This window comes from Gopherus evgoodei, chromosome 16 (assembly GCF_007399415.2).
Source record: "Gopherus evgoodei ecotype Sinaloan lineage chromosome 16, rGopEvg1_v1.p, whole genome shotgun sequence".
Lineage (NCBI taxonomy): Eukaryota > Metazoa > Chordata > Testudines > Testudinidae > Gopherus > Gopherus evgoodei.
Genome location: NC_044337.1, coordinates 747,247 through 771,510, shown reverse-complemented (window position 1 = coordinate 771,510; position 24,264 = coordinate 747,247). Strand labels below are relative to the sequence as shown.

Below are 24,264 nucleotides of genomic sequence, written 5' to 3'. Positions count from 1 at the left end.
GCCTCCAAGCTCCCATTGATTTCCATGCGAGTTAGGAGCCTAAATACCTTTGAGGCTCTTAACCATACTCCTTTCCAGCAAAGTGAGAGAATCCATGTAATTAAAGCACCTACTTGGTCATCAGCAGTTTATGGGGGTAGACCACAGTCACGTGGCTGGTATAGTGCTTGCATAGGCTTGACTGACTAGCCTGGACATGACAGACTGAGAGTCCAACTGCCTATCAGTACTGGAGCTCTTTGGAGAAAGAACTGCAGGAAGTGTTGAGGAAAGATTTAAAGATGAATAAATCTGTGAATGAGCAGGAGGTAACAGACAGAGCTAAAGTAAACCATAGTATTCTCTAATATCCATTCTATATTCACACACACATTTAAAAACTATAGCTCAGTTGTGTGGAAGAAAATAGTCTCTTTACGGCCAGTTTGATTGCAAAAAGTCAGAGACAATTTATTTTCCTGACACTTGCAAGGGGAAAGTACACTCGGACAGGGGTTCTCCCATCCCAGGCAGGTCTCCCTTAGATAAACAGTGAGAGCAAGCATTTATATCTTTTGTTACAGACAATAATGATCAAGAACCACATCTTATTTATACAAATTCCACTTGTATGCCCAGAACCTCAGCTGCTGTAAACCAGTGTCCCTCTGTTGACTTCACTCTAGCTGTGTTGAATTACACCAGTTGAGGAGTTTGTCTACAGCCTCTGGACCTGAGTTTCTAGTGAATGTTTGCTGAAGGTCTTCCTTTTCTCCCAGTTGTTTTGAGTTTATTCTGGGTCCTCATTTTGTGCTTTCTGCATCCATGGAGCCAACATCTAGCTGTGGAATCTATCAGCGATAGAGGAAATTAGAACAAAAAATGCAGGAGGACTTCTCCTCTATCTCGCTGCATGAAGCTCTGCTAATATCTTAAATGCAGGATAACAAAGCATGCAGTGACATTTATTAGCAACGCTCATGCTCCTAAACCTACACTATTACTACAGCAGATATCCCATTACCTACCAGGTGTCCCATCTGCTATGGTCAATCCCCGATGCTTCAGATGAAGGTTGGGAGAAGCCCCCTACACCATACTCACAGCGTACACCTAGCCAATTGTGCATGGGGGGAAATTCCTTAATGACCTCTGCAGGAAAGGTCAAAACAGGGGACCTAAAGTTAGGCTTCTAAATTCGTACTGAGGTGTAAGAAAGTGGCCTGATTTTCAAGAGCTACTGAGCCCCCAAAAATTCTGAGCATAGCCAACAGGTACAGCTGGGTGCTCAGGATTTTTGAAAATGAGGCTCTGACTAAGCAAAATCCTTAAGCAAGTCTATTTGAAGGTTTAGAGTTAAGGATGTGATTAGGATGCTGAATCAGGGCATTGGTACCTTATCATGGATTTAGCAGCTTAAGTTTAGGCACCCAGTTCTGAAAATTTCGGCCCTCAATTATTATTCTGTATGCTATCAAAATGCATAAATGGATAGTAAAGAGGAAGATTATTTTATGTGGGGGGCTCTACTTGAAAGGAGCAAATTTTCTTCATTATGATTTCCCCCAAACACATTGGGTAGTTCAAGAAACAAACCTGGAGGATGGAAGGAAGAGGCTTTACATGATTCCCAGGTCTACTTCTCACAGTGTTTGGGCTCCTGCAGAATCTTTACTGGATAGTGAGCTAAAGATGCTGGCACCAATTTCTATTATCAGTGGTAACCAGAAGAATCCCTTAACTTCTCCCATTCAGTAAGGCATATCTGCCCCTGTCTCCATGTCTTCCTACCCCCGAAGAGGTCCTTGCACCCCCCCTCCACGTTTCCCTCCACCACCACTCAAACACCCACTACTCCATCCCCATGTGTTTCCCACTATCTTCAAATCCCAGTAAAACCAATCGCTGTTAGGGGCACTGAACATCTTTCAGACAATCTAACTCAACGGGAAATCATACAGTGTTAGGGTTAAATAAACAACAATTGCAAGACGTGGAAGGGAGATGTAAATGGGTGAATCGCAATTCTGTGATAAAATTCTTCCCTTCTATTGTCATGTGACTAGCAACTGGGTTACATGTGAGGCGCTAAAGGTGAGATTTTCTGGCTTTCTAAACTTTTAGCAGGAATTGTAATGGTAAATGGTATGTGTCTGGCACTCTGTGATGATGACATTTCATGGTAGATACTTTTGGATGGAACAGAGTATCATGTAAAACATCTAAAACCCATAGCTTTATAATATTACGACATCATGGAAATTCTATCTGTATTGCCTGTACATGGATTGTAGTTTTTAATGCATCTAACGTGCAGCTGAACACTGGATAGTGAGCTAAATTAAATACTGCTATAAGGCTAGTCATCCCCAGTGTAGTTACAGCAGGCATGAGTTGGCTTAGAATGCATACTAATCTGGAGAAATATCTTACCTGGTATAGTTGGAGGTGCATTAGAATATACTCCTGAAACCAATCTATGAATCTCGGTTCTTTCCCAGGAAATATTGAGATAGAGCCGTTCGTACAGTGGACCTGTGAAAGTTGCACTCATTAGGTGTAGAAAAGGTGTGCCCATTGGATGATATTGAATGAATAGGTAGGAACATAAATTTTGTGTCTCATCTATGCAGTTGAAGCAGACCATCATCAAAGCCTCCTTCTACATAAGGAGATGCAGTAAAATCAGATAGCTAAACAGCTCTCATGGTTCATGTATGGTTCCTGGCACAAAGAATTTAGCCCATTTGCGGTTCATGGTGAATAATTAGCTGAACATGAAGTCACGTTGTGGCCAAAAGAGCTAAAGCTCGGAGGTATAAAAAAAGGAATCTCACATAGGAGTACATTTTACCTCTAAAACTGACACTTGTGTGACTACTGTTGGACTATTCTGTCCACTTCTAGTGCCCACAATTCAAAAAGGGTGTTGATAAATTCCAGAGGATAGTGACAGAAGAGCCACAGTGATTCAAGGATTAGAAAAAATGCCTACCAGTGGTACTATTTAGTTTAACAAACAGAAATTAAAACTGTGTGTCACAAGGTTTACTTACCCTGCATTCAGGGGCGGCTCTAGGGATTTTGCCACCCCTGCCCGCATTAATTCAGCAGGGTTAATGATACTTTGTGGGCCAAGGAGGCCATGCCCCGCATGTCTGCTGGACATGGTTCCACTGGAAACAGAATATAAAAGAGAACTGCTCAGTTCAGTCTGAGATCTTCTATTTCCTGTGCATACACTGTAAACTAGTTACTCTCAATCACAGAGGTAATTAGCCCTTCTTCCATTATACCACAGATAGTTAAATTGAAGACAATGTAGAAACTATTAGTTTCTTGCAGTGGCCTACATCTTTGATTTTAAGGTTAACTGAACACCTTGCATACATAATTAAGGTAATTAAGACATGAAAGGGATTTAGCATCTACAAGCTAATTTGGTTATATTATGAAACTTCCAATCGGGTATAGATAAACATAGACAAACACACTTACCAGCTATTGTTCATTTTTGAATGATCTGATGATTACTAGTATAATACATCTCTTTGAGTCACATGCAAGTGACCTGTCTAGATACATTAGCCTCTTATTAAGGTATTATGGGTCATACAAAGGTTGACAGGGTCATAAATGCAGTCTTGGGTCTCATGCTCAGAGGTTGCTAAAGCTGAACTTCTATTTAATTAGCTAAGAACATAAAACATACAAGTAGCTAGCCCAGCTCCCCCAGGAGACTGGTTCATCTGACAGTGGTGGGTGCCAGATGCTTCTGACCCCTTGTTCTTTTGTTATGTCAAGGGCTAAATAAAACTGCCGTATTGACGTTCTCTACACCAGTCATGATGTTATAGACCTGTCTCACACTCCCTTTTAGTCGTTTCTTTTCCAGGCTGAAAGGTCCCTGTCTGTTTAATCGCTACTTGTACTAGAAGTTGTAATATTAGCCTAATTATTTTTGTTGGGCTTCTCTGTACTTCTTCCAGTTCTAACATAGCGTCTTTGAGATGAGCTGACCCAAACTACATGCAATATTCAAGGTGTAGGGATACTGTAGATTTATAGTATCAGAGTGGTAGCCGTCTTAGTCTGGATCTGTAAAAGCAGCAAAGAGTCCTGTGGCACCTTATAGACCATCCAACGAAGTGGGTATTGACCCACGAAAGCTCATGCTCCAAAACGTCTGTTAGTCTATAAGGTGCCACAGAACTCTTTGTTGTAGAATTATACAGTGGCATAATGATATTTACTGTATTATTTATTCCTTTCCTAGTGGTTCCTAACATGTTGTTACCTTTTTTGACTGCATGTTGAGCAGCTGCTTTCAGAGAACTGTATACAATGACTCTGCTGGCTCTTTCATGAATGATTACAGCTAACTTAGACCCTCCCCCATCCATTTGTGTGTTCACTCGGGATAATGTATTCCAATGTGCATTACCAAGTACAGTACAGGAACAACAGGTACAATGTTACCAGATGTATTCGTTACTTTGGGCTAGGCTCATTCATTAGAGTTACTCTTCGCGGTGTGTGTGTGTGTGTGTGTGTGTGTGTGTGTGTGTGCGTGTGCTGTGTGCGGGCGTGTGTGTGTGTGTGTGTGTGTGTGAGTGCTGTAATTCTATTAATGTGCTGCTTATGTCACTTGTGCGTTCATGTGGTGCTCTACTCCTTCCTTCTGCAAATCCTCTCCCTGCAGACCCTAGGGTCCCCAGAGCGGGTTCCTCTAGCCCTAGAACTAAATGATACTTGCAGGTTGGTAGCCTCTAGCCCAGGAAGCAATGATGCTGGGGCGGCGGGGGAGGGGGGGGGAACATGACGCCTGGTAGACCAAGACATGGTCACTTAACCTAGTTCTGTAACTTGAAACGCAATATTTAAGCATGAGGAAGACAGAACTCCTAACTTTCTCATCATAGGCAAGGAGAAAATTTGGTCTTTACTTAAATATGACATATTCAGTCTGAGCCACAAAAGTGTCCAGGGATTACATGTAACGTCTGTTAAATTGCATTGACACCATAGAGCTGTGGAGATCTCTGTGGGGAGACTCCCTGCTTGCCACCCAAGTCCCACAGGTCCTAATAGATGGTGTTGGGCAAAGATCTCATTTTTTATCATACACTCCTTTCAGGTAAGCGGTGCCATCTTTGAGGTCTTGTCACCCCTGCAGTCGAGCACAGGTATGCAGGGGCTGCTCCCAGCATTGTTTCCTGTTCTCCTGCAGCAGGTCAGCCGACCACTTGGACAAGAGATGCCTTTGCCCAGGATGAACAGCCTGAGACGGTTATTCCAAAAAGGACTGCAATTTACTGAGAGCAACCCTTGCCGGTAATTAGAAGGAAACCAGCGAAAAAATGAGCATTCCAATAGCATTGTGTGACACTCCCCAGGTGATCCCAGGGTCAGGGGTGGCTCTAGGGATTCTGCCACCCCAAGCATGGCAGGCAGGCTGCCTGCCGCCCTTGTGGCGCCAGCAGAGCGCCCCCCGCATCTTGCCGCCCCAAGCATGCGTTTGGCATGCTGAGGCCTGGAGCCACCTCTGAACCTAGTGTCCTAATACTATAAAAAAACCAACATACTGCTTGCTACCTTAACATTTATCTTAAATTTCCATTACTGTAGTATCTGAGAACCTCAAAACTCTTTAATGTATGTATCCCCACAACACTCCTGTGAGATAGGGAAGCACTATTATTCCTATTTTTAAGGCAGGGAACTGATGCACAGAAGGGCTACGTGACATGCCCAGGGTCACACAGGAAGTCTTTGAGGGAACAGGAAATGGAACCTGGGTCGCATAAGTCCTAGGCTACTGTGATAAATGCTGGCCCAGCCTCCCTTTCTGCATCCTTCCTCTAACATCCGCATGATATTTCCCACTTATGCTAAGCATCTTAGGAGCTCATCTGGTGCTAAGAAAAACAATATAGCTGTGCCTGTAATGTGCTGGGGTCCTATTACACCCTGTCCCAGGAAAAGCGCTACAAATCTAGGCCTGTCTAGAGAGTCCTCATGAAAGAAGGCAATCAGAGCCCATCAGGCTCAGATAAAAGGAACTGCAGGGCCTGAGCAGGTCAGTTCCTAGCAGGAACTGGAGGGGCAAGAAAGGGTGCTGCTCTCTGCCCACATAAATGCAGAGGCTAGCCAGAGTTTAATTCTGGTAGCATTTGCTTAATCTGGGTTTGCAGGAAGAGGCCCTAAGAACTTTAACTCCGAGGAGAGGGTGAAGTTAAAAGTGGAAGGTAGGAAGAAGCAACAATGAGCTGAAATCAAGCAGGGCCTAGCTATTTTTTACAGGGGCAATGGTTTGGAACCCACAGTTATGGGCACGCCCAGATTCCCTTACCATCTACAGTGGCATAAGACAACGAAGGGGACAATGCTTATGGAGCGCTTGAACGAAGGGCAAAATTTAAAGGGGGGCATGCCAGAGACCCTTGTGAGGGCAATAGGACTATTCTTGACTATCCCAGAAGGGGGTTCATGGGGACTTTGAGACTCAGCCAGAGGCCTGAGCCACAGAAGACTCACGGAGGCTGGCTGGCAGGGTGTACCAGTGGTGAGAAAAGGATTCTGAAGAGGTGAGGGAAGCCCTATTATAGTGCCCAAAAATGAAAGCTCCATATTTTTAAGACAGTTCTCATTTGTGTGGGAGAATAAAGTTACAGTGTATTATATGCTACGTATCAGAGGAGTAGCCATATTAGACTGTAGCCACAAGACTGTGGCTATAGGAGGACTTGTTTTTAGTGTATTACATGTCTGCTCAAATTATATTCCCAATCTTAATGATCATTGTGGGGCTAATGGACATGACTTTATTTCAGCTAATGAGTGATCCCATGCGCAGGGAGAAGAAGCTACAGAAGTCTGTCTTACCCATTTTGGAAGACAGGTCATAGGATAGGAATAGCATTGTCCATCAGATGGCTGTAAGAGGCCTGGGAAATCAAGTCTATGGAGCACCTAAGAAGGTATGAGTGATTACTGACTGGACTGCAGGATAACTAGCAAAACCAAGGGCTGCACTAAATGCACTAGGCAAAATTCTGCTCTCTCACATAGCCTAGTAACCTCTTTGCAGTCACTACAGTGCAAGCTGGATCTTTTGGTAAACTGGGTATAAGTAAACAATGTGTACTTTAATATAACCACACTCCTTGGCTCCACTCTGGCCCAGGTAATTTCAGCTCACATGGAGGATGGGAACCCTTGACCTGGTGACTCCCTCATTAGACAGTCTGCTCTGTCAATCAAGCTAACTTGGATCTTTGGCCATTGCCCCTAGGGCTGAAAGCCAAAGAAGCTGAACCCCACAGACTAGCCATGGAGGAGAAAGAAAAAGAGGAAAAAACATCAATTGGACTGCTAGAAAAGCAGAACCAGAACATTCCCATGTCACTGATTCCTACCTTCCAGAAATGAGAACAACTGTGTTTTGCATGCAACGTGACAGATGTTGTTACAGAATATTTCACTGCCTTTGAGAAACCTGTGTGTAATTCATGAGATTCCTAAGGAGAAGAAAATCCCCACTTTGGTTGCAAAGTTAACTGGTAAAGTTCTGACTACATTCAAGGAAATGCCATTTCAGGATGCTTTAGATGACTATAAATTCAAAGAAATGATTTTGAAATGATTTCAAATCACTCCAGAAACATATCAGGTGAAATTTAGGAATCTTAAGAGAAATGCTGGTCTGAATAATGGGGAATATGTAAACAAGATGAAAGATTGAATGGGAAAATAGTGACAGGAAGAGGAATTGGAAGCTTTGAAGAAATGTTTGAATTTGTTGCTCAGGAGCATTTCTTAAGCATATGTAAAAGTCTAGTCTACACTATACGCAACTTCAGCTATGGGAAAAGCGTAGCTGAAGTTGATGTATCTTATTTTGACTTACCTCCCATCCTCATGGCACTCGCCTTGGTGGAGTTCTGGAGTTGACGGGAGTGTGTTCGGGGATCGATATATCGCATATATTGATCCCCGATAGGTCATCGCTACCCGCCGAGTCAGCGAGTAGTCTGGATGTGCCCAAAGATGATGTGAAGCAGGCTGGCTCCACAGCTTTTGCCGCCCCCAAGCAGAAAAAAAAAAAGCCGTGATCGCTATCTGCAGCTCTACCACTGCTGCTTCAGTCTCCAGCAGCAATTCGGTGGCTGGTTCTTCACTCAGAGAGGGACTGTATGTATGCCCAGTGGTCTGAGATGGGATGTTGGATGGGATGGGATCTGAGTTACTGCAAAGAATTCTTTCCTGAGTGCTGGCTGGTGAGTCTTGCCCACATGCTCAGGGTTTAGCTGATTGCCATATTTGAGGTCGGGAAGGAATTCTCCTCCGGGGCAGATTGGCAGAAGCCCTGGAGGTTTTTTGCCTTCCTCTGCAGCGTGGGGCATGGGTCACTTGCTGGAGGATTCTTTGCAGCTTGAGGTCTTCAAACCACAATTTGAGGACTTCAGTAACTCAGACATAGGTCAGGGGTTTGTTACATGAGTGGGTGGGTAAGATTCTGTGGCCTGCATTGTGCAGGAGGTCAGACTAGATGATCATATTGGTCCCTTCTGACCCTAAAGTCTATGAGTCTATGAGACTGAGGGACCCGCCACCAAATTGCTGCTGAAGACCCAGATGTGCCACCCCTCACTGTTGGCCGCCCCAAGCACCTACTTGCTGGGCTGGTGCCTGGAGCCCACGAGTGGCTCCAGGTCCTAGCATGTCAAGCACGTGCTTGGGGCGGCAAGCTGAAGGGGGCTCTCTGCCGGTGCCACGAGGGCAGCAGGCAAACCGCTGGAGGCAGCCTGCCTGCCGTGCTTGGGGCGGCAAAATCCCTAGAGCCGCCCCTGCTGGAGCCGGCCCTGTCTCTAGCTGATGTCTCTGAGTAGATCTATTGAGTGTAAACCTCAGAAAGAGAAGTTTAAACCTGGTGGAAAGGAGGGTTCCCATTAGAAGATGCAGGAGGTGTTCCAACAGGAGATACACTGTGAGGAGACTGAGAGGTCTTTCATCTGGTCAGCCACGGCGACGAATAGTTGAGTCGTCCTCCTGAACAGTATTGTACGCTCAATGTAGAATGCTAGAGCCCTACGAATGTCAAGGCAGTGCAGCTATTGCTCCCATTGTGAAGCGTGTGACTTCAGAAAGAAGTCTGGGAGGAAAATGTCTTGATTGACATGGAAGGATGAGTAGGGTGAGGGTGAAGCTGCACCTTGTCCTTATGGAAAACTGTGTATGGCAGCTCCGATGTAAGGGGTCTGATCTCGGATATGTATCTCACTGAAGTGATAGCTACGAGAAAGGCTGTCTTCTAAGAGAGGTAGAGAAGTGAGCACATGGCCAGCGGCTAGAACGGGGGCCCTGTGAGTCTGGAGAGGACCAGGTTAAGGTGCCATGCTGGGACCCGTTGTCACACCTGCAGGTAAAGATGGTCCAGTCCTTTAAGAAACCTACCAATCATCGTATTGGAGAAGATAGAATGACCAGTCTCCTGGGTGGAAAGCTGAAATGGCTGCCTGGTGCACCCTAACCGATGATATCGCCAGGCCCTGTTGTTTTAGGGAGAGGATATAGTCCAGGATGAGAGGCACCGGCGCCTGCAAAGGTGGTGTATTGTGTTGAGCGCACCAGCAGGAAAAACGCTTCCATTTAGCCAGATATGTTGCTCTAGTGGAGGGTTTCCTGCTACCTAGTACTTGCTGTATCGTGTGTGAGCAGAGTAGCTCCGACTGTGTTAGCCATGCAGCATCCATACTGTGAGATGGAGGGATTGCAGGTTGGGGTGACAAAGGCGACCGTGGTCTTTCAAGATCAAGTCCGGCCAGAGTGGGAGTGGAATCGGAGTGTCTACCAATAGTTCCAGCAGTGTGGTGTACCAGTGTTGTCTGGGCCACACTGGGGCGATCAGAATCAGACGTGCTCTGTCTCTGTGTGCCTTGAGCAGAACCTTTTGGACTAACAAGAATGGAGGGAAGGCATAGAAGAGCTGGTCCTTCCATGGGATCAGAAAGACGTCTGACTGTGACCCCGGGGACCTCCTGCCTTGAAGAAAACAAAACGTCTGGCACTTCCGACTGGCACGTGAGGTGAACAGGTCGACCTGGGGAAACCCCCACCTCAGGAAGATGGCATGGATGACATCTGGATGAATTGACCACTCATGAGACTGGAAGGACCTGCTGAGGTGGTCTGCCAGTGTGTTCTGGACCCCCAGGAGAAAGGACACTACCAGATGGATAGAGTGGGCTATACAAAATTCCCACAGGTGAATGGCCTCCTGACAGAGGGGGAATGATTGGGCTCCCCCTTGCTTGTTGACATAGAACATGGCCGTGGTATCAGGGCCGGCTTCAGGAAGTGCAGGGCCCAATTCGAACAGTTTCGATGGGGCCCCAGCAGGGATGACTAAAACAAAAAAACACTTAAAAAAAACCCTTTCATTTCTTACATGTATTATTTACTTTCCATGACTATATAAATAACAACAAAATTATATATTACATTCATTACATCATATATTAATTAGCTGATTTGCACTTTCATATTAGGAAAATAATTTGTTTTGATAGTTGTACAAAAGATGGTTACTCACCTTTGTAACTGTTGTTCTTCGAGATGTGTTGCTCATATCCATTCCAGTTAGGTGTGTGCACCGCGCGTGCACATTCGTCAGAAAACTTTTACCCTAACAACTCAGTGGGCCGGCAGGTCGCCCCCTAGAGTGGCGCCGTCATGGTGCTCGATATATACCCCTGCCGGCCGACCCGCTCCTCAGTTCCTTCTTGCCGGCTACTCCGACAGTGGGGAAGGAGGGCGGGTGTGGAATGGATATGAGCAACACATCTTGAAGAACAACAGTTACAAAGGTGAGTAACCGTCTTTTCTTCTTCTTCGAGTGATTGCTCATATCCATTCCAGTTAGGTGAATCCCAAGCCTTACGTAGGCGGTGGGGTCGGAGTGAAATGTGGCAGAATGAAAACTGCTGAGCCAGAGGCTACAGCATCTCTTGACTGTTGAACCAGGGCATACTGCGAAGCAAAGGTATGGACCGAGGACCAATGGAGCTGCGCGACAGATCTCGTGGGTAGGAACACGAGCCAGCAAGGCGGCAGATGAAGCCTGAGCCCTGTTAGAATGCACGGTGATGTGGCTTGGGGAAATATGAGCCAAATCATAACAAGTGCGGATGTACACCATCACCCAAGATGAGATCCTCTGAGAGGAAAACAAGCAAGCCTTCCCTTTGGTCTGCTACCGTGACAGAGCTGGGGCACCTTACGAAATGGTTCTGCCAGCGCAATATAAATGCGAGCACTCTACAGATGTCCAGGGAGTGCCGTTGTTGCCCCCATTGCATTGAGCTGTGGGTAACATGAAAGGCCGAAACCACCTTAGGGAGGAAAGCCGGGTGTGGTCATAACTGCACCTTGTCTTTGTGAAACCTAGTGTACGGCGGAACCACCGTAAGAGCTCTGAGCTCGGAGACTCGTCTGGCCGATGTAACAGCTACGAGGAAAGTTGTCGTCCAAGACAGGTATAGCAGAGGGCCGGTCGCGAACAGCTCGAATGGGGGAGACATAAGTCTAGTTAAAACTAGGTTGAGGTCCCAGGTTGGGGCTGGGCGGCGCACCCGAGGGTGCAAGCGCTCCAAACCCTTGAGGGACCTCGAACCCATAGAGTGCGAGAACACGGAGCGTCCACCTTAGCCTGGCTGGAAGGTAGAGATGGCTGCCAAGTGTACCCTCAGCGATGATACCACCAGGTCCTGCCACTGAAGGCCAGAGGCAGGCCAAATAGAGGGGATTGAGACCTCAGTAGGAGCAAGATCGAGCGTATTGCGCCTGTAGAAGAAACGCTTCCACTCGGCCACGTACGTTGACCAGGTGGAAGGCTTCCTGCCACCCTGGCTCAGTTAAGCAGCAGCCACACCGTGAGGTGAAGAGGCTGCAGGTCCGGGTGACGAAGCCTGTCGTGGCCCTGAGTGATGAGGTCTGGGTGGAGTGGCAGGGTAATTGGGTTGGTTATTGACAGGTCGAGCAACGTGGTGTATCAGTGCTGCCTGGACCACGCTGGAGTGATCATGATGATGCGCGCTCTGCCCCTGCGGAGTTTGAGTAGGACCTAATGAACAAGTGGGAACAGTGGGAAGGCATAAAGGAGTTGGCCTTTCCACGGCATCAGGAATGCGTCCAAGATCGATCCCGAGGGGAGACCTTGGAAGGAGCAGAACATCTGGAAAACAGAATGCCTCACATGGGGCAGAGTGACCACTCGTAAGACAGGAAAGACCTGCTGACTCAAAGCGCCAAGGCGTTCCGAACGCCTGGGAGAAAGGACATCACCAGCTCCATCGAGTGGGCCATGCAAAAGTCCCAGAAATGGATGGCCTCCTGACAAAAAGGGGGGGAGGACCATGTCCTTCCCTGGTTATTTATGAAGCACATGGCCGTTGTGTTGGCTGTAAACCCCGAGATACCACGGCCTCGCAGCTGCTGCTGGAACCCCTGGCACGCCAGGCGGACTACTCTCATTTTTGGGGCATTGATGTGGAATGCCAGCTCCCGAGAAGACCAAAGGCCTTAAGCTCAGAGGTGACCATGAGAACTCGAGCAGAGAGATGACGCGTCCGTCGTCAGGGGCAGTGAGGGCTGGGGCGGATGGAACCGCATCCCTGCCCACACCAGGGAGGGAGTTAGCCACCACTCTAGGGAGCCTAAGGTGCTCGAGGGAACGGTGACTACCATGACCATTGGCTCTCTGTCCGGGCGGTACGCCAAGGTGAGCCGGACTTGGAGAGGACGGAGGTGGAGCTTGGCGTGTTTGGTTACAAACTTGCGGGCCGTCATGGACCCAGGAGACTGAGACAAGTGCGAGCCGAGGTCGTTGGGAAAGTCTGCAGACCTCGGATGATTATTGCCATCGCCTAAAACCGCGGCTGTGATAAGCAGGCTCTGGCTAGGTCGTAGACCAGGATAGCCCCTAGGAAGTCCAACCTCTGCATGGGAACCAGAGTGGATTGCTCTATAGTAATCATCAGGCCTAAACCTGTGAATAAGACCGTGACGATGCCCACGTGCTGAGTGGTTTGTGTCTCGGAGTCTCCTCGGATAAGCGAATCGTCCAGATATGGAAAACGCATATCCGACATCAGCGAAGGTAGGCGGCGACTATGGCCATATACTTGATCAATACCTGTGGCGCTTCAGAAAGGCCAACAGTAGGACCGTAAACCAGAATTACTGACGGTTGGTTAGAAAGCGGAGGTATCTCCTGTGCGGAGGGAAGATGGCGTTGTGAAAGTACGCGTCCTTCATATCGAAGGCGGCATAGCAGTCCCCAGGAGGCAAGGATGGGATAATGGTTCCCAGGGATACCATGCGGAACTCCAACCTTATCCTAAACTGGTTGAGACCACGCAGGACTAGGAAGGTCTGAGACCTCCGTTCGAGTGGGGGACTAGGGCATAATGGGAGTAAACCCCCTTGTCCCTTTCGTCTGTCGGCGTCTGCACCTCTTGTACGAGGAATTGCTCGTGAGAGGGGTCCCTGAAGGGGGACAGGGTTGGAACAAATTAGAGGTGGTACCCATGCTCCACCGTGCGCAGGACCCAGCGATCTGAAATTAACTGGGGCCACACCAGGAGAAAGCTGGATTGGGATCCCGGCCTGTGACTGCTACACCGCCCTCAGGCGCACCTTGGAAGGTTCGTCTTTGGTCCCAGTGGTAATTGCGAGGGACCTTGATCTTGGCTCTTTAGGGGTCCTGATGTTTGTCTGCGACCACCTTGGCCTCGCCGTTTGCCAAAATCCTGTCTCTGGCTAGGCACAGAGTATGGCGGCTGGGGACAGAAAGGCCTGCGTTTGGTCGCTGGCATATGCATGCTGAGAGAGCGCATTAGGAGCCTATTGTCCATCAGACTTCGCAGCCTGGGGCTGTCTTTGCCGCGAAGAGGCCTTTACCAACAAAGGGTAAGTCCTGAATGGCATACTGCAGCTCCGGCCGGAGGTTTGAAACCTGAAGCCATGAGATGCACCTCATGGCGACACCAAAGGCCAGAGTCCTGGCTGCTGAGTCTGCTGCGTCCAACAGGCCTGGAGGGATGCTCTGGGTACCTTTTTCCCCCGTCATCCAAGACGGCAGCGAACTCTTGGCGGGAATTTTGAGGGAGAAATTCCATAAACTAAACTACCTTCACCCTGGTGCTATAATTATAGCAGCTAAGCAAGGCTTGTTGCTTTGCTACCCAGAGCTGCAGGGCCTCTGCAGAGTACACCTGGCGGCCAAGTAGGTTCATTCGCCAAGCCTCCTTCAGTTTCGGGGCTGGCGCCCGCTGGCCATGCCAATACCTCTCCTTAACAGACTGAAAGACTAGTGAGCAGAGAGGAGAGCGGACAGACGAGTAATCGTACCCCTTAGAGGGCACCATACTGGGTCCTCTACCCCTGGGACCTCCTCCACCTCAGGTTGTTGGGGGGCGTATCAGAATCGTGGTCCTGAGCATAAGATCTGCGCATGTGGGATGACGCGGATGCGTGTCTGGATGGCCATGGAGGTACTAAAAAAAGGCATGGGCAGAGTCTCTGACTCTATCGGACCTTGCCCAACTCGGCACCGGGGACTGGCACTGGGAGGCGTACCGGTACCTGGAACGAGATCCAGACCTGCAACCAGAACGGTGCCGGGAGGTCGACCGAGATCTCGAGGCTCGGGGAGAGGCTACGGGAATCACGGTACCTGTCGCGATGCCGGGAGTCGGAACGGTGCCGATAGTAGCGGGTCGGCGAACGGGATACCGACCGGTGCGGTGAGTGCGACCAGTACCGATGAGGAAACAGCACCGGGACTGCAAGTGATGTTGGGTGTGCCGACGGGACCTGGAGCGTCTGTGGGACCGTGATCATGAACGGTGCCGCTCCGCTGTGCTGACAGAGGACGGTCATATGAAGAGACTGTATTACCCGCACCGGCGGTGCCGGGGTCAGGCAGTATCGACTCTGTCATGGCAATGAGATCCCTCGCCGTTGGTAATGTCTCTGGCTTGGAGGGAACAGCAGGCTCAACCACAGTGCATACTGGGGAGCTGTCAGGCACCGGATTCGACGGCCCTCGTGGGACCGGGATCGACGGTACCGAGGTTGTCAGAGCTTCGGTAGGTGTCGGTGCCGGGCGATCCGACTTAGACGAGCTCTCTGGCTGCGGTGCAGTTGGCACGGAAGCAGCAAGAGCAGTAAGCTCAACCACGGCGCGTGCCGGGGAGCTGTCAGGCACCGGATTCAATGGCCCTGTGGGACCGGGATCGAGGGTGCTGACGTCGTCGGTGCCTCAGCAGGTGTCGGTGCCGGGCAATTCGACTTAGACGAGCTCTCTGGCTGCGGTGCAGTTGGCACAGAAGCAGCGGGAGCAGTAAGCTCTACCACGGCGCGTGCCGGGGAGCCGTCAGGCACCGGATTCGACAGCCCTTGTGGGACCAGGATCGACGGTGCTGACGTCGTCGGTGCCTCAGCAGGTGTCGGTGCCGGGCGATCCGACTTAGACAAGCTCTCTGGCTGTGGTGCAGTTGGCACAGAAGCAGTGGGAGCAGTAAGCTCTACCACGGCGCGTGCCGGGGAGCCGTCAGGCACCGGATTCAATGGCCCTGGGGGACTGGAATCGACGGTGCCGACATCATCGGTGCCTCTGCAGGTGTCGGTGCCAGGCGATCCAACTTAGACGAGCTCTTTGGCTGCGATGCAGGTGGCACGGAAGCAGCAGGAGCAGGGGGCTCAACCACGACACGTGCCGGGGAGCCATCAGGCACCAGCAGGAATTGTAGGCTTTCTCGACCTCGGAGGAAGGGAGCGGTGCCGAGTCGACTTCGGTGCCGGCGACGGCCGGTGCCGAAAGGCCTTGGCAATACCGGCGGGGTCCGGTGCTGAGGAGGCGCTTCTGCCAGCCGCTTGATCATCACTCGGGGCCAAAGGTGGAGGGGTAAGTGAAAGTCCCGCTCCTTTTGTTCTCGGCTTAAAAGCCTTGCAAATAGGGCACTTAGCTGACAAGTGTGATTCCCTGAGGCACTTCAAACAGGAGTCGTGTGGATCTCCCTTCGGCATCGGCTTCTGGCAGGCTGAGCCCATTTTAAAACTTGGTGAGCCGTGCATGGGCTCCGGCACCGGGTGCAGGGAAGGGGCTACTTCCTGAACCCCACTAACTATTACTAAACTAACTATGTTAGCAAAGAAAAAACGTATAACTATACAAATATATATATAAAAGGATTATAACTGCATAACTATATACGAGAACTACTAGTAGCTAGGGAAGTGGAGGTCAGCTAAGCCGCGCTCCACTGTTCCAACGACCGACATGGGCGGTAAGAAGGAACTGAGGAGCGGGTGGGCCGGCAAGGGTATATATCGAGCACCATGACGGCGCCATTCTAGGGGGCGACCTGCCGGCCCACTGAGTTGCTAGGGTAAAAGTTTTCCGACGAATGTGCACGCGCGGCGCACACATCTAACTGGAATGGATATGAGCAACACATCTCGAAGAAGAACTGATTTTCTTCACTAATGTTTATTTTATTAAAATTTATAAAATATTTCCTTATTAACATAAAATTGCCCCCTCCTTCCCACCCCAGCACCACCTGGCCCCGTGGAAACAAACCCTCCTTTCCCAGCTCCGCCGTGTCGAAACAAGAATGGGGCGGGGGGGGGGGGGAACGGGAAGAAACAGCACACATGGAGTGACCAGATCACAGCAGTAAAATAGGACCTGCCCCCTCCCTGCTCAGCCCCACCATCACACCCCTTTTCACCCCCTGCCACCCCCCGCTGGCTTGCTGCATCCCTCCTAGTCAGTCCCCCACCCACCACTCGCCTCCTTTCACCTTCTCCCTCCCCTGCCAGAAACCCCCATGCCCGCCCCTAGAACCCCTGCTGGCTCACTGCTTGCCTCTTTGCCCACCCGCCACTTGCCCCCTCACCTCCCCCACAAGTATAAAGCCTCATTGAAAGACCCAGGGGTTACTATATTACTGCACCCAGCAGTCAATCAATACAGTTGTAGATAAATCTCTGCATTATGCACTTTTGTATAACTTTTATATGACTTTGTATTGAACCTTGGTAATATGTTATAACTGGCCCCAAAGGTAGTGTAATTAAGGTAAAAGAAAAATGTCTTTTTGCTAGGAGTAGAATAAGATCTTCCCCCCACTTTGTAATCAATTGCTCTGTTGAATGAATGAGGTGTGAATTAGGAAGGTGTGGAAGGCAGCACCTCCAGACAGCTGCAACCCTTGGAGAGGGGCTGGGAGCTAGACCAAGGAGAGCTTTGCCCAGACGGAGTGGTACAGAGTTTGGGTGCTAGGTGCAGGCTCCGGGCTGGGGCATAGGGTGGAGTGCAGGAAGGGTGGAGGTGTGCAGGAAGGGTGGAGGTATGCAGGCTTTGGGAGGGAGTGCGGAGGGGTGGGTGCAGACTCTGGGACAGAGTCTGGGGGCCGGAGAGGGTGTGGTGGGTGCTGGGGGGATGGGAGGGGACGGGAGGGGAGGGGACTGCCACCACATGTGGCTTCCTTCCTCCTCTGCTGCCCCTCACCACAGCCTCGGTGGGGAATGGGGCTGCCCCTTGCCCAGTGTTTGCAGGAGTGGTGGCTGGGGGGAAACCCAGTCAAACTCTGGTTCGTTGATGGGTCACTTTAACCCCTTACACACCCTTTCCCACCTCTCTCACCTCCCTTTTCTACTGGGCTTGTTTGATCTTTTCGGTGGAGCCAGATGAAAACCACAAACTCCAGTGAGAGCAACAGGCTGGAAGACTAGACTGAACCCACCATCCAGCCTAGTCCATCCCAAAGCCCAGGACTGAGGGCAAATGTCCCCACACCCCCAGGCCACTTGTTTCCACTCCTGGTCTCTCCCAGCGCTGCCAGTGATTGTGTGTGGCTGCATCAGGTGGCATTTCAGCCAGACCACCCCTCGCCCCCTGCTAAATTCACCCCTGTTTTGCAACCACTCTGCACCAAGAGCACCTTCCTTCCCTACCCTAGAGCTGCTGGATGGCTAGAAAGCTGAGCTGGGCATTTGATTGATTTGAAATATTATCATGCCCCCCCTCAAAAAAACCTTAATATCCACACAGCTTTGGGAGGGAATAGCCCCCCCTGCCAGTCTAATTTATTGTTGTAGGGCAAACGAAGGAGCCATAGTATAATGGAAATATTCAGCCCCTACAGCGGTCTTGCAGCAGGGAAAGCAGAGTTGATGGGAAGGGAACTGGTTTGGATAGGAGCCCCAGTCCTCTTCCTTTGCAAAATAATTTGGAGAGGGACTCAGATCACTCCATGCCTCAGTTTCCTCTCTTGCAGGGCGGGGGGGGGGAGATAAAAGTCTCAGCTTGCCGTGTTGCAGACCTTTCATATTCTCCCCTCTTGATGTATTTGATTTCCTCCTCCAACCCTCCCTCTCTCTCTCACCTGGAGTTCACAGCACTAAGTACCGGCTGGGGGCTTTTCTCCTGGGTTCCATGACATGATCCTGACTTTAGTTCTGAAACAAACACAGGCAGGCACAAACTTGCCCTCAAACAGCAACACCTCAAAAACCACAACACCAACCCAATGTTACAAACCTGCGGGGAGTCACAGGGTCAGACACTCACCGCTGGGAGCCCCAGCAGCTGCTCAGGTGACTGAGGTCCACTGCAGAGATTCCTGCCCCCCTCGGCATCTCCCCCAGGTGAGTGCTGGGGGGAGTGGAGGGGAGGCTGCAAAGCACATGTGCCTTCTCCCCCCTCCTGCAACACCCACGCGGCTGTCTCTGCCTCAGCCCTCTGCTGGCAGCGTCTCTCGTTGCCTAGCAACAACAGCTGCTGCTTCCTGGAGACGCAGAACTTTGCTTTCCGGAGAGAGAGACGCTGCCGGCACGGGGCCCTCTCAGGCGTGGGGCCCAATTCGGGGGAATCGGGCAAATCGGCCGAAAGCCGGCCCTGCATGGTGTTGTCTGTTAGGACTGCCACACAACAGTTGTGTATGTTAGGCCTGAATAAAGATATTGCAGACAAAACCAGGTATGCCAACCTGACCAAAGTCAGGCTAACAGAGGTTTGTGGGTAATCCCTGAGTGAAAAACACTGAGAAGCAGCAGCATGTCTCACAAGCGCTGGGAAAAAGTGAGATAAAAGAGAAGCTGCATTCCTGGCATAGTACCAGATGTGCTGTGTTAGGGCAGCTCCTTCGAAGAACTGATAAGAGCCCTAGTTTCCCAGCCTCCTTGTTTTCACTCCCTGGTTTTGTTCTTTGTTTGTTTTTAACTCCCCTACATTTCTAACTTTAGGCATGCATGTATACTAAAGGTGTCTAGTTTCTAGTTGTTAGAAGAAGGGGGTGGGTTGCTCAAGTAAATAATTTATGACGCGACAAAACTGTCTATATAGGCTTATACTAAAATGTAAAGAGGGGGGCTGTTTCTCTCTGGAGACGAGCTGCTCTCTATTGATGCGTGCACTTGTCAATAAAGAGCTTTTGATCGAACCTTGCTGGTGTTGCCTGTCTCTCTCGCGGTCAGACAACGAACTTTGCCGTTGGGGTTAGAGTCCCTGACATGTAGATGCTCCCAGAATGCCTGACATGCCAGGCACACTGCCATCAGTTCTCGTACATTGATGTGTAGGGATAACTCGGCTGCAATCCACAGACCCTGTGTTCGGAGGTCCCCCTGGTGGGCACCCCATCCTAGGGACAAAGCATCTATGACCAGGGACAAGGATGGCTGAGGGGCATGAAATGGGACCCCTTCGCATACTGTCCCGGGGACCAACCACCAACGGAGAGAGGTTAGGACTGTTTCTGGAGCGGTGACCACTATATTCAAGCTGTCCCGACCTGGACAATACACTGAGGATAGCCAGGCCTGGAGTGGGCGGAGCCGCAGTCTGGTGTGCCTGGTCACATACGTGCAAGAGGCTATGTGCCCTAGAAGGCTCAGGTACATTTTCACCATTGAGGTGAAACTGTAAGGGAAACTGAAGGCTGCGAATGATGTTTGCCAGCGACTGGAAGTGGGACTCTGGAAGGAGCGATCTGGCCAGTCTGGAGTCTAGGACTGCCCCGATGAACTCTATTCTCTGGGTTGGCTCCAGAGTCAACTTTTCGACATTGAGCAGAAGGCCCAGCTGCTGAAACATGGCTATGGTAACTTGAGCGTGGGACTGCACTTATTCCCTGGTGTGGCCCCAGATAAGCCAATTGTCGAGATACGGAAATACTTGTATCCGCTGCTGATGAAGGGAGGCTGCCACAACTGCCATACATTTGGTGAATACTCTGGGGGCCGTGGAAAGCCCGAAAGGGAGGACTGTGAACTGATAATGTCCGTGATTGACCAGAAAGTGAAGGAAACATCTCTGCGCTGGATGAATCACTATGTGGAGGTATGCATCATTTCATGTCGAGGGTGGCGTACCACTCTCCAGGATCCAGAGAAGGAATAAAGGTCCCTAGTGATAACATATGGAACTTCAACTTTACCATGAATTTGTTGAGTCTGCGCAGGTCCAGGATAGGTTGGAGCCCACCCTTGGCCTTGGGGATTAAGAAGTAACGGGAGTAAAACCCCCTGCCCTTTAGCTCTCTTGGAACCCCCTCGATCGCTCCTATGGCGAGAAGCGTGCACACCTCCTGGATGAGTTGTTGCTTGTGAGAGGGAGTCCTTGAAGAGGGATGGGGAGGGGAGAAAGAAAATTGGAGAGAATATCCCTTTTCCACTGTGTGAAAAACCCAATGGTCTGTGGTTATAAGGGACCATGCACAGTGGAAACAGGAGAGATGATTCCAGAATGGAGGGGAAGAATCCTGGATAGTAACTGGTACGCCATCCTCGGCCGCACCTTCAAAAGTTCTGTTTAGGTACCACTGGTGATTTGGGTGGGCCTTGGTTCTGACCAGGCTGGTGGCCAGTGGATTTTTTCCTGCCATCTCTTCCGTGCCTCCTATAAAAGTCCTGCCTTGGCTGAGGAAGTGGGTAGGACCTCTGAGGCCGCGGTTTAAAGGGTCTGCATTGGGTGATCGGTGTGTGTATTTCCAGGGAATGCATTGTAGCCCTGGAATCCTTGAGGCTCTGTAGTCTACAGTCCATTTTTTCAGAAAACAGGCCTTGTCCTTCAAATTGAAGGTCGTGTAGGGTTTGCTGTAGTTCTGGAGGCAAATTCGACACCTGAAGCCATGATATGCAGAGCATGGCTATGCCTGATGCAAGGGTCCTGGCAGCTGAGTCCACCGCATCTAAGGAGGCCTGTAAGGAGGTCCTGGCCACCTTTTTACCCTCTTCCACTAGAGCCCCAAACTCGTCCCTGGACTCTGGAGGCACTAGTTCTTTAAATTTTAACATGGAATTACATGAATTATAGTTATAGTGGCTCAGGAGTGCCTGTTGGTTCGCAACCCCTGAGCTGCAGCCCCCTGGAGGAATAAATCTTGCACCCGAATAAGTCGAGGTGCCTGGCATCCTTTGACTTGGGTGCTGGAGCCTGTTGCCCATGCCTCTCCTTTTCGTTTACCAAGGCCATCACTAGTGAACACAGCTGAGGGTGAGTATATAAATACTCAAACTCTTTGGAGGGAACAAAATATTTCCTCTCCCCCCTCTAGCTGTTGGGGCAATCAAAGCAGGCGTCTGCCATATCGTTTTGGCATTAGTATGGGTGGTACGAATGAGGGGCAAAGTCACTCGGGATGGGGTCTCTGCTGACAGGATATCGACCACTGAATCCTCCAGCTCCATCACCTTCTCTGCCTGAGGGTTCATATTATGTGTCACCCTACATAGTAAGTCCTGGTGGTCACATAGGTCTATTAGAGGAGAGCCAGAGATTTTTGTCCCTGTCACTGCCTCATCTGGGTGGTCCTTCTTGCTGTGATGGGTCCTGCTGCTTGGGATCCCCGATGCAGGGGTCTGGAGCCTGTCCAGAGCTGGATGCAGGAGCATCCATACCCCCTGGGCAGGATGGCTTATAGTGGCCTCTGGGACATGAGGATCTGAGTGAGTTGACTGGGAGGCTCCTGACGGTACCCCCTGGGCCTGGTGGTATGCCCACGGGGTCCTCCTCGTGCAAGTGTCCAGCATCCCCCTCACCCTGACCCGAGGCATGGTGCCCTGGATGTGAGTTTCTGTCAGATTGCGATGAGCGAGAGGCAGAGCGCTGCCAGCGCGACTGCGTCAGTTCTCCTGGATGCAGTGGAAAGTGGTGCCGAGGCATCGGTGTGTGGTGCTGCCACGGTGTCAGGAATAGGTGCTGGGAGCGGGAACAGTGCCGGGAGCAGGAGCAGTGCCAGGGCCCAGACCGCAATAGCGACGATGACCGGCTGTAGGATCGGTGCCGTGATCAACTCCAGGAGGGAGATTGCAGCTCTGATCAGTGCCGGGAGCAATGGCAGGAATCCAACCAGTACCGCAAGGCTTGGCGCGAGCTGGAGCAGTGCCACAAGTACGACCGGTGACGCAAGTATGACTGGTGCTGCGAGAGGGAGCGGCGCCAGGACTGTGAGCAGGATCGAATCTGGGACCAGGAACAGTGTTGTGTTTCTGCCGGAGGAGTTCTTGGACGAATCAGGGCTGGCTTGCTTCTGGTTTGCACTGTTCGAATCATAAGTGGTACTACGGTCTGTGGTGCGGCAGAGTCCGTCAGGGCAGTAATGTCTCGTGCCACTGCAAAGGTCTCCGGTGTCGACGGAAGCTGGGCCTCAATCACAGTATGTTCCGGGGAGCCTATGTGCACCAGACTCAACAGCTCCTCCCTTGGTGCTGGAGTCGATGGTGCCGGTGTGGGCACCTACCCCCTCGGTCACTCTGAACCTGGATGCGACTCTGAGGTTGGTTTCATGGGCACTAGCAACAACTGAGGTGGATCCGCTATATCTGCCCTGCGATGCTGCTTGTGGCCAAGTGAAAGAGATCGGTGCTGGATTGGTTGTGTCAGCTGCGGTGCCAGGGAAGGTCGGTGCTGTGGGTCTCTGTTAGAGTCTATCCCAGGCATAGACCCTGCTGCTGTTGCCAGGGTGCTACGTACTGAAGTGCTCGGTGCTGGGTCTCGGCGCGCTGCTGGAGGGTCCAGGCTAACAACTGCCTCCATTAGGAGCGCTAGTCTCACTCCTTTTTGGTCCAGGGACAGAATGCCTTGCAGATTTTGCACTTGTTGGACTGGTGAGACTTCCCTAGGCCCTTCAAGCAGGAGTCATGGGGGTTTCCCATTGGCATAGGCTTGGAGCAGGCTGAGCAACGTTTAAACCCAGGATCCTTGGGCATTAGCCCAAGCGGCAGGCGGGTAGGAGGGGAGAGAACCCTTTCCAGAACACTATCTAATCCTATATACACTATAACTATGACTGAAACTATAACTACAACTATGCTACACTAACTATAATAACAACTATACAAATACGGAAGAAAATGCTAGGGAAGTGGAAATCAGCAAAGCCGCACTCCACAGTTCCAACTACCATCATGGGTGGTAAGAAGGAACTGAGGGCATGCTGGGTCGGCTGGGGTATATATCCAATGCCATAAAGGCACCACTCCTGGGGCAGGGGTGGCTTCATGCCCCAGCACGCCAAGCGCGTGCTTGGGGCGGCAAGCTGTGGGGGGGTGCTCTGCCGGCACCACAAGGGCTGCAGGCAGGCTGCCTTCAGCGGATTGCCTGCAGAGGGTCTGCTGGTCCCGTGGCTTCGGTGGACTTCCTGCAGGCGTGCCTGCGGAGGGTCCGCTGGTCCCTTGGCTTCGGTGGACCTCCCGCAGGTGTGCCTGCGGAGGGTCTGCTGGTCCCGTGGCTTTGGAGGACCTCCCGCAGGCACACCTGCGGCAGGTCCACTGAAGCCGCAGGACCAGTGGACCCTCCGCAGGTAAACCGCCGGAGGCAGCCTGCCTGCCGTGCTTGGGGTAGCAAAATCCCTAGAGCCGCCCCTGGCCAGAGGGCTCCACAGACGACCCACCACATGTTGCTAGGGTAAAAATTCTCCAACGATCGTGCACACAGTGTACGCACACACCTAACTGGAATTGATATGAGCAAGCACTCGAAGAAGAACTTTGACCTTTATGCTTACCATTTATCATCACTTAAAATCTATCTTTCTATAGTTAATACACTTATTTTAATGTTTTAGCCTTACCTGTGACTTTGTCTAAAGTGCTTGAGAAATATTCCCAGGTTACAAAGGCTGGTGCATATCCACTTTCTTTTAACAAAGTGGCAAACTAGGTAATGAACTTACATTGGCCAGGCTTCTTACCAGTGCAAAATGGGACAGT

At 50.6% G+C, this 24,264-nt stretch overlaps 1 long non-coding RNA gene across 1 annotated transcript; it reads right to left on the bottom strand.

Annotated features, from left to right (window-relative positions):
* Positions 1-489: 489 nt before the first annotated feature.
* LOC115636152 lies at positions 490-18,510 on the bottom strand. The gene is made up of 3 exons (XR_003996836.1): positions 18,438-18,510; positions 2,413-2,514; positions 490-830 (listed from the first exon to the last, which is right to left on the bottom strand). It is a non-coding gene; the product is annotated as an uncharacterized LOC115636152 (long non-coding RNA).
* Positions 18,511-24,264: the final 5,754 nt, after the last annotated feature.